This window comes from Sinocyclocheilus anshuiensis, unplaced genomic scaffold, assembly GCF_001515605.1.
Source record: "Sinocyclocheilus anshuiensis isolate Anshui unplaced genomic scaffold, SAMN03320099.WGS_v1.1 scaffold103, whole genome shotgun sequence".
Classification (NCBI taxonomy): domain Eukaryota; kingdom Metazoa; phylum Chordata; class Actinopteri; order Cypriniformes; family Cyprinidae; genus Sinocyclocheilus; species Sinocyclocheilus anshuiensis.
Window position 1 is genome coordinate 153,392 of NW_015548201.1, and position 11,046 is coordinate 164,437.

Consider the following 11,046-nt stretch of genomic DNA (forward strand, 5'->3'; position numbering starts at 1 on the left):
AAACAAATAAGTAAAACAATGCACAAGTTACTTAATGGTAGAGAGAGAGAGAGAGAGAGAGAGAGAGAGAGAGACTTCTGATATTTCAGCCTAATGTCATTTGCAGCATGGAGAGGGAGTGGAATGCAAAGACTGGGAGGAGGATAAGTAGTCTGACACCCAAACATATGAATATTATGAGTCTGTTCTTTATAGTGAATTAAAAACTTACAGTGCAAAAATGTTGCTTGACTCCCAAATAAGTGATTCTAGTAAGTCAGTTCTTTTTAGTGAATCAGAAACCCCATTCAGTGTAGTCCAACATCCAAACAAATCTTATGCATTTGTTATTTTAGTGAATCATAAATCTACAGTGCAAGCTGTGTAATCTGATTCCCAAATGAATGCTTCTAATGAGTTGTTTCTTTTTCAGTGAATCAGTTCACTGGAATTATAAAGAAAAATTAGAACCAGTGCTGTTAAATTCTTTACGAATTTTCATTGCTTTGTATCACAGACTAAGGGGGATTTTGCTAAGAATGAATTACTCTTTATAGCATTGTTTATTTGCAGGCACTGTCTACTTGTTTGTACTTCTGATTGACTAGAGGAATTATGCAAATCATATAACCGCATAAAACACCCATAAAATATGCTGACCCTGTATTGCAGGCGCTTGGTGAATAAGATACAGGGTGAAATATGGTATGCAACTGTTTAGTGAATTCACCCCAGGTCTCTGAGCTCAAATTCACTAAGGCAGGGAAGCCAGCTTGTTCCTGAGATATTTTGTTTATTTGCGTCTTGGAATGATTTTGATTACAATCTAGGGAATGGGGATCAAAACAGACTGAGAGGGAAATGCTGTCCCACTCTAGTTCTCATCTGTGCTTCAGTTCTTTCCCAGGGCATGTTTAAAAACAGCCCATAATTTTTCTGTTTATTCCAGTTCATCCAGAGATTTTTGCTTACCTTGTGGCTAAACATCCTCACCTAAACATGTACAATAATTAAAACAGGTGTATACAACACCAGTATAAATAAAAAATGCATTCCAATACCCTAAAGTATTTCATGACAGGCTCTATGAGCAGTATGCAGCCATTGGTTACTTAATGGTGATCTATGTCACGTCAATGTGAGTGTTACACCAGGAATTCAGAGGTGTCTGTGCCATTCTGAGGAAAAGCTCCCACCCATTTCCTGTCATTCTGTCTTGTATTAGCATCAAGACGTATAACAGTGCTGGCAACTGCTCCTTAATGCCCTGTAATGCTGTGTGCTGGGTGGAATTGCAGTATGACTTGAATGCACAATAATCTACCATTCCATAAATCAGATGTGCAATTGCCTTAATGCAAGGCTGTATTATTGTAATAGTTTTGATCATCATGTCCCACCTAAATATTTTCTTGGCTTTTTAAGGAAAATATGCTGGTTTGAAATCTGGCTGACCAGTCGTCAGGAGTGCACACTGTCTTGACCAGCCAGAGACCAGCAGTTAGCAACAGCCAATGAAATAGCGAAAGAGCACAGGATGGGTTGAAACTTTTCCCCAACCACCCTCTTATTCATATTTTAAGTCTCTTTTAGGTTGTTTTTCTCATTCTGTGCAAAATTCAGTGTAAAAACAAGTCTGTCCTCCTTGTTTTTTGTTATCACATTTTCAGGAATCTACTTTCTTGTTAATCTGTGAATGTGTGTTTTCTAGAGAATTAATTAATTAATGCTTGCTAAAAATGTCATCTAAAGCAATCGTGAACTGAAGTCTTATGGATTTGTAATGACAGAATTTTCATTTTTGGGTAAACTATCCCTTTATAAGTGAAATTGTAAAGGAAGTGTGCACATTTTTTTTTGCACAAAAAATATATTTGCCAAAATGATTATTTTCAGCCATCATTCTGACTCATACATTCTGACTTGGCAAACGTCATTGCAGGGTAAAAAGTATCAGCACCCCCCTATTCCATGTGAGTAAAAATTATGAAAACATTATCCGTATAAAACCTTTAAATTTACAGACAAACATGATGAAAATGTTTACTCACGCTTTGCGACGTACCTGCTGTCAGATCCAATACAGTTCAGCTTCATCCTTCAGCAGATGTTCCTTTGCAAATTCTCCATTATACTGCGCCTTGCTTACAAAACAGTCTGCAGTCAAATGCTCTTAACATGCCGGGATGCCATTAAAAATACACTATTCACTTGCAGTCTGTACAACAAGCTGTTTAAACGGACATTGAACATGCATCTGTATGCTGTATACAGTAGACAGCATCAGTGATTATGATGGGCTACATTTGCTTATGATGCAACACAGATGTTGCTCTTTTGCTTTTGCTTTTTTGTACTGAGGAGGATGATTTAAGATATAAAATTTCCATGATGTTTTAATGGTACAAATACCTCTAATATCAGGGGAGTCCAAGCTCGGTCCTGGAGGACCACTGTCCTGCAGAGTTTAGCTCCAACCTCAATTAAACATACATGGGCCAGCTAATCAAGGTCTTACTTGGCATACTAGAAACTCCCAGGCAGGTGTGTTGAGGCAAGTTGGAGCTAAACTCTGCAGGACAACGGCCCTCCAGGACCAAGTTTGGACACCCCTGTCATGACCCCTCTAAATGTGCACTTGGCCTTAGTTAGGAGAATAAGAATCCATTCTGAATTTTGAATTTGAAAGCTGTGCATGGACAAGGAATCTGTCAGTGGTTGGGAGTGCAACTGAAGTTTAAAAGCCTGGAGTGACTTCAAAGATAGATCTTTGTGTCATGGAGATTTATCGATTGGTGGGAGGAAGTGTTCGATATGAGATGTATCAGAGTTTCCAGGTACTGACTCTATAGTGTGGTGGAAAAATCTCTCTAGAGCATTAACACCATCTTTTTTTCAGGTGCATTCGCCTGGAGACTGGCAAACACACCTGAGATTGGCGAGATGTCTGGAATAACATTGCTGCACCCATAGAAGGCCCGACTCTCAGTCTCTGTTTATTGCACAGATGATTTCATTGCCATATCTGCTATTTGTTTGCGTTGGCCTGTGTAAAATCATATCTTGTGTGTTGATGGATTACACAACGGAGCCAGTATGTGTCATATTAAGCAAGCTATCAAAACAGCACTAGGTAAGAAACCATAACAGTGATTGTTTCCAAGTGTGTCTTCGGATTAATCCAGACTTGTAATGCTGATTCATATCTTTTAGGAGTTTCTCTCACTTTGCTGGCAGATCCATCGCCAACCGCTCTCACCTCTGGGTTTGTTTGCGGTCTGGATGGATACTCATCAATGCAGGAGCCTTGTAGACTAAAGAGGGATTGGGCTTGATTTGTACATCCCTCTTGACAAATGACATAAATACACATTAAGCAGTGAAAGCGTTTGTTTTAGGAACTCTTTAAAACCCCTCCAGAGGCCAAGAAATGCTCCATACAACAAAAACCTTGCAGTGCTTTTTAAGCTGGGATGGGGAGTGGGGTGCAGAGGCATGGAGTCTGGTTGAGGTTTTGGATGGGAGTAGAGGAACTCTGGCCACATGAAGACGCCCAGTCGCTTGATCTCAAAGATTTTGACTTTGTGATGTCTCACGTCATTGCTCAATCGCACACCCACACCCTTCACTGTGTTCAGGCACGCTGTATGGTACGCGCTTTGCTCTATAGACCGCAGCTCAGCGGGCCCTGCAGGGTCTGCGGCGCTGGTCGCTCTCTGGCATAAATCAACATTCATTCAGTCATTCTGATGAAGTATAATTCGTTTGTTTTAGGAACTCTTTAAAACCCCTCCAGAGGCCAAGAAATGCTCCATACAACAAAAACCTTGCAGTGCTTTTTAAGCTGGGATGGGGAGTGGGGTGCAGAGGCATGGAGTCTGGTTGAGGTTTTGGATGGGAGTAGAGGAACTCTGGCCACATGAAGACGCCCAGTCGCTTGATCTCAAAGATTTTGACTTTGTGATGTCTCACGTCATTGCTCAATCGCACACCCACACCCTTCACTGTGTTCAGGCACGCTGTATGGTACGCGCTTTGCTCTATAGACCGCAGCTCAGCGGGCCCTGCAGGGTCTGCGGCGCTGGTCGCTCTCTGGCATAAATCAACATTCATTCAGTCATTCTGATGAAGTATAATTGTGAAAGAAGACGGGCTGTAAAAGGCCCTGGTTTCTGGAATTTATCTCCAATTAAAACAGCTTTTCATTTGACATTTCTGGACACAAAAACTGCTTTCATTCTAACAAATTCAAATGAGAGGAAAGAAGTGCATATGATTTTAAAAAATATTTTAATACTAAAGTCCAAGTCCATTCTCTTGGCTGGATAGATACTGATTTTTTAAATTTTAATTTAATTTAATTTCAGGGTCTGATGGTCTCAACTTCAGATACCCTTGGACTGGCAAGAGTTTGTTTGATGATCGTCTGATTATTACTTATTACGGCACACTGGAAAGCATTTCTTGATCAGGTAACCTGTAATTAAAATTTTTGCAATGTGTGTTTTTGTTTTGGTTTTTTTTGGCTTTGAGGATGAGAAATCACCATCTTTCTCAATGTTTGCCAAGTTAGTATAATCAAATCTTTGAAATACACAGTGTATGGAATATTTATTTAGAATTTTGTTCAGGCACTTGAGTTGACTAGATATCTACAAACAAAAAGGTATATTTCACTTTGACTGTGAAACCATCTCCGTTTTTTTGTGTGTGTGGCGTAATCTGTATCAGAATCCTAAATGCCAAAAAAAAAAAAAAAACAGAAATATGAAGGTTGTCACTTTAAATGTCGGTTAAATGGTTTCTTCCTGTTTAAATTGGCCGTTTTTGGCCATAACTTGGGATGTAGACTAGAACTTTTGCTGTTATGTCATGTAGTCTGGCTACATGAGTCTAGGATATCTGGATAACATTGGGTCGCCGTGATTTTGCCAAGTAAGACATGTTCCTGGATCAACATCTTTTGTTGATCCTGGATCAACATTACTGTCCAAAAATATAAACTAAACCCAATCCCTACCCCTAAACCTAACCCTACCCATAATTTATTCCTAAAATCAGTGGGAAATGATAGCTGATTAGCAAGGGTGTAGAAGCACCTAACCCTGATCGTAAGCCTAAAACAGATATTTCCTGAAAAGTTATCCCTTAATTCTGATTGGTTAATTGGAATGTTGTTCCAGGATCAACAAGAATGTTGATCCAGGAACATGTTGTACTTGATGAAATCACGGTCACCATAACATTGTTGTCATTGACCTCCTTGAAGTCCTGGACACCCGTGGCGCTTTTGCAGTTGCCAGTGGAGCGCATAATCAAACATTTTTTAACTCCGTTGGATTCAGTTTCATCTCTCAACAGGGTTTTGGTGGTCTCCAGGAAGAGGGGGACAGAAAGGTTCACTTCCAGGCTATGTATGACTCCAATCAAATGACTACTCTGCTATGGCCTTCTCTCAGTAACAGGCAACAGACTCAAAAGAGGAGAATGTAAACCAGAACACTTAGGAAATTCTACACCTTCAGAAGAAAAGCCCAGATATGGTGAAATGTGTTCTAACATTTCCTCCACTAGTCCGTTCAGCCACACAAGGATACAGATGCTACAGTGAGACATGCACACACACTTCTAGACGTACACAGACACAGCTGCCCTTTGAGAAAGTCACGCTAGACTGCTGAAAGAACAACTGTAATGACAGGCTGACCAGCTGTAAAGAGGGCATTGGGAAAAAACAAATATGTTTGCAGTGGTGGGAGGGATAGAAGGAAAGAGTCAAAGAAAGAGAAAAGAAGAGAAATGGCCTGTTTTACACTGGGGAGTTGGTATTCATGCTGGTGTGCACCTCTGTCTTTGCATAATTTGAAAATCACTGGCAAACTATTTTAATGTACTATGATGTTAGAAATATTGCATAGTTTGCAAACAATTATCCTGCCTTGGATTTGCAGGAAGTTAAACTCAGAAAAATTTAAATGATTAAATTAGCATTAGCATTCCACTAATTAAATAAGGCAGCACACTGACTAAATTATTAGTTTTCCCCCTATAAACAGCACAGCGGTTCACTTCAAAGGTCATCTAGTTATATTAAAGATTTGTTAATTGCACATGTTAGCCTTAGAGCTAAATGTATAACAAATTAATTACAGTCATTCATATTTTTTTAAATTTAATTTTACATTATTTATTTTGCATTTTATGTATATATCTATGTCTGTTTTTAATTTTTGGTTTGTGTCATTTTAATATTGCTGAGAAAAGCAATGCTATTTATTTATTTATTTATTTGTTTGATTGTTTATTTAATTATTTATTTATTTATTGTTTTTAATCATCCATGTCTGTTTGCTTTATATTTGAAACTTTGAAAGACATGCCTTGAGATTCCTAAACTTTTTTTCTCTAGGAATTTGCATATGGGTCAGGCTGCATGATTAATTGCACTGATTTTAATCATTTTAATAGTTTAAATAATTTTTATTAATATTATTCATTTATTAATTATTATTATTTAATTGCATTGTTTTTTGATACTTCTCATCGTAGGTATGACCCAGTTTTTGCTGACAAAGCCTTTATTCTGGGTACGATCGACACGGTGGTCTGAATATGGTTGACGGCCTCAAATATCACCCAGGTATGACATTTCAAAACAGAAGCAAATATCTGATGGGTTTACAAAGGAGCTCAAAGTTTCAGACAAGAACGATTTGCTGCGAGTGTTATTTCAACTGTGAGAAAGCACTTAGAGATGAAACAGATCAGAGCTTATTTTACACAGTTGCATACAACATTGAGCTATCATAAAGATCATTTTCCCTAAAATTACCTTTAAAGATGCTCTGAAGTCCGTAATCTAACCATAGTATTTGTCCTGCCACAGATACCTTGTTTTCCATCTCGCATGTCTGTTCTCAGACAGACATCTCTGTCGGGAGATCAGTGGACTTCAGATCCCATCCCATTGAGACTTTAAGTGTCTTACTTTGCTTCAACACGCAGCTCAAGAATCATTGCGGGGGCTCTCCATGTCTGTGAAACCAATCTGAGAGGCCCTTTTGTGTTACACTTTATTCATCTCAAGAGAAAACACTCGACACTGGTTACTTTTTATAACTCATAGCAATCAGAAACAAGCACATATTGGCAGTTTTATAGCATGCATAGGCTGTGTATGTTTTATTCCCCTGTCCGGTGTAAAAATTTGAGCGGGACAAAGAGCAAAGTGCACACCGATCCCCAAACACCCCTACTTTAAATATGAAAATATATAATGGTATAATGTGTTCAGTATGCATGCTTGAAGGAAACCATATGAAGAAGGCAGACAAAGAACTCTCTGTGTTCCAACTCCTGTTCGTCCACACCCCCTTTTCCCTTCTTTCAGTCTGCTAGAGAGAAAGAGAGAGCGAGAAAGAGAGAGCGAGAAAGAGAGAGCGAGAACGAGAGCGTAACTCCATGTGAGACAGAGGGGGAGGTGAACGCAAGGAGGACCTGTAAAGGGGCTGTACAAACTAGCCATAACATACACACCGAAGCACTTGGGAGTACAGGTGAGTCTACCATCAGCTCCAGACTTTCATTGAGTTTCACTTGGTGTTGTGTTATCAATGAACAGCTTTATCACCTGTTGAATCGCAAACTGCATCCTTGAAGAACCTACTACGTGAGGTAGCCAGCTGCAACCTGGGGGAATGTTTTTGAAGTCGATCATTCTAAATATTTGGGTTGAATAACTGAGGATGTTAACTTCGTTCTCCTCCCGGTGGAGGGATAATCTAACTGGCGATGGGCTTCATGTGTTCCCTGTTTGGCTCTCCTTTGTCCTGCCTGTGTGTGGTTCTTATGATGATAAATTTGAGCAGCATGCAGTAACAGTAGAATGAATATCCGGTGCTGGAGTTTCTTAGCGACAGTCATGACTTATACATTAGGCAGGGGTTCTGTTTAGCAGAGATGTCATGCTGAGCATCTGTCACTGACCTTTGGTGGCATAATTTGCAGGACTCTTTAAGTCGCAGCTTTTTAATGGTACTGAAGTTTTATCTGCTATTTGGATCCGCTAGATAAGTTTAGTGTTGGAGTAATTGCTCTGTCAGAGTCCAAAAAGGCTAGTTTTCTTTTTTATATGTGTTTATGGCTCTTTAATGAGCCGTTTAAAATGAAATTAAAACAGTTACAGTATTTTCACTTTATCCCAAAGCACCTGGTTTTGCTCTTTTTGTCTTCTCATTGATTCTCTGCAGACTTTGTCAAGTCACCTTTATATAGCATTTTATACAATACAGATATCCGAAAAGATTAGAACAAATTCTGCTGTAAAGCAGGCATAAAAAAAGACAGTAGTATCATTATTCAGCTAGCTATTGAATGCACAACCCAGTGAGACCTTGCACATCTATGATTTCAATGACAAGTCATTTTTCTCTAAAATTTATATATGTGCCCGCTATATACTTAGTACACTTATGAAGCAAACACCATGTCTCTGAGCCTCACTGAAGTTTATAACTAATGGTGTTTTTGCTGTTTGTCATCAACCTGTGAAAGCCAAGGCATGCTAGCTATCTGCTGAGAATTACTCTCAAAGAATGCCAAATGTAGAGTGCAACCCCCAAATTATTTTTCAGGCTACTTACAGGTGCTTCAATAGGCCTTTGTGTGAAAGAAGCCGAGTTGAAGAGCAGGTCTCTGCATTGTGCCGTGGCGTATGGTTGAAGGATCTGGCCCTGGAGGGCTGTAATGGATCTGGAAGATTAGAGAGACCTGTTGGGCCCCGGAGGTCTATCAAAACGCTGTGTCAGACACTGTTACGTACACTATTACTGCTCATATTATGCACTGTAACGGATACAGCCCAAAACACACACAAATACTATCTCCCAGTACCTGCATCCGGTGCCTCGGGACTGATAACGTATGGAATGTGATGGGTAGAGTTCGATACAGCTCATTAGATTGGTGTATGAGCACAAGAATGCCCTCACTGGATTGGAATGACTCATAAATCAAATGATGGCAAATCGTTAGAGTTATGTGAGAGAGCCATGCAGGTAGGCTGGTAAGTTAATGTTGTAATATACATACCAGGAAAGTGAAATCAGATAAGATAAGCATACTTTGATACTTTAAGACACAAAGATTTATCATTATACTGTTTTCTTCCCCCTTAGCAAATCCAAAAGATATGCCCTGTAGTTCAAAATGCTCTGTGATGCATCAGCTTTCAACCTTCTTTCAACCAGCTTTCAGCCTTCAAGATGTTTTGGCGTTTCAAAGAATGTTGATTGCTAATCAGCTAGTAATTTGATAAGGAACCACAACATTCTAGAATGCATGTTAAAAAAACTGAATTGATGGAGATGAAGAATGATAGTCTGAGTTTCCCTGATGTACAGTTAAGTGAGATGTGACATGCTTAATGTAAGAAATTAAATGGAAAATTCTTTACATTAAGCAACTTACAAAAGTCTGAGGAACAAAATCTAAATATATCTGGAACAATTTATCTTGAGTTAAAAAAAATATCTTTATTGCCTTTTATGAAATATTGAAATATTTAATATTGAAATATTTAATATTTATCTGCCAGTGTGGCAAAAACGAAAATGTATTTGTCAGAGCGTTGTCAGAGGTCACATTACTCAAAAGCATTACAAAACAAAGCAACTGCTCTTTATGTTTCGTCCAAAGCAGAGAAAGGCAGAGAGCTTGTGAGAGGCTTTTGTGGGCAAGAATGTTTGTTTTGTTGAGTTGATTGTCTTTATTTGTGGAGGATGGCATGGAGGGCATGAACAGTGGGTGTCATTTTTGTGGCCACTTTGAGTCAACTGTTGGAGTGGGCGGGACGTTAACTCCCAAACATAAATGCACAGGGGTCGAACGAATCACTGGAAGAGTGAAACAGACCGCTCATTTGTCATAGGTGTTATTAGTTAAAACAGTGTTTGAAAGGGGGTGATGAAGACTAATGGGGTCTTATTACCTCATGTGACCCGTGGCCTTGTTGTAGCCTACAGGATGTGAGAGAGACGACACTCAGCTGACAGGGTGATTCAGTGCTATTGAGACTGCCAATTAACACACTGTCCTGTTTCAGCATGCAACTTCTTTACAAGTCATCCGAGAGCATGCATAGACTCACATTTGAGTCAAAGCCTTTCCTATTACAGAAAATTCCTTAACTGACGAAACTGACAGATATTTAGCTGTGATGCTGCAAAAGCCTTCATGAAACCAAATGATTTATATAGTGACTCCACCCTTAAATCTTTAAAAATCATGACTTTTTAAAGGGATAGCTCACCAAAAAAAAAAGTACTTTAAGCTTTTAGAGGTAATTCTTATACCAAGCACAGTTTAGTCAGTAATTTATAGGGTTTCATGGGGTTTTACGTGGTAATGGTGTTAAAGGGGTCATATGATGCGATTTCAATTTTTCCTTTCTCTTTGGAGTGTTACAAGCTCTTGGTGCATAAAGAAGATCTGTAAAGTTGCAAAGACTAAAGTCTCAAATCCAAAGAGATATTCTTTATAAAAGTTAAGAGTCAGCCACGCCTACCTAAAATGGCTTGTTCTAACACGCCCCCACATGTCTACATCATTTTCACATGTGGAAATATTAGCATAATGCCGCCCAAATGTGCACACAAAGAAAGAAGGCGTGGTTTCAGGAACAGCAGTCGTGTTGATGCAAAAAAAAGGGTAAATTCCGACTTTGCTATGACAATCTGGTGCTTCTGAATCAGCGACTGTAAGTATGTTTTGTTGTTAGTTTAAGTATTTGCTATTGACTGTTCAAATGCGGAGTTTTGCGCAGCGCAGAGTAACGCGTTGTGTGTGTGTGTGAGGGGAACAGGGTCACATCACAGGAGAGTGAACAGCCTGTCAGAAATCATAGCACGTCAGCTATCTTAACCGTGGCTTGTGTACTGCATCAGCACTGTCTGTCACGCGACTCTGTTGCCCTTTCGGGCTTGAACTGATGGTAAAACTAACTACATTATTAACTGTCTTGATATTTACTTTGAAAGCTGAAGCTCGCGATTATGGTAAGGGGTGTTA

At 39.3% G+C, this 11,046-nt stretch overlaps 2 long non-coding RNA genes across 2 annotated transcripts in view; both read left to right on the forward strand.

Annotated features, from left to right (window-relative positions):
- The window catches only part of LOC107653318 (uncharacterized), a 28,107-nt gene extending 24,391 nt beyond the window's left edge, over positions 1 to 3,716 (forward strand). Inside the window, exons 2-3 of the long non-coding RNA XR_001630207.1 lie at positions 2,879 to 3,112; positions 3,193 to 3,716. This is a non-coding gene — a long non-coding RNA (uncharacterized LOC107653318). The remainder of the gene's footprint in view (positions 1 to 2,878; positions 3,113 to 3,192) is intronic.
- A 1,636-nt stretch (positions 3,717 to 5,352) lies between these two features.
- LOC107653320 (uncharacterized) lies at positions 5,353 to 7,121 on the forward strand. The gene is made up of 3 exons (XR_001630208.1): positions 5,353 to 5,586; positions 6,529 to 6,619; positions 6,866 to 7,121. It is a non-coding gene; the product is annotated as an uncharacterized LOC107653320 (long non-coding RNA).
- Positions 7,122 to 11,046: the final 3,925 nt, after the last annotated feature.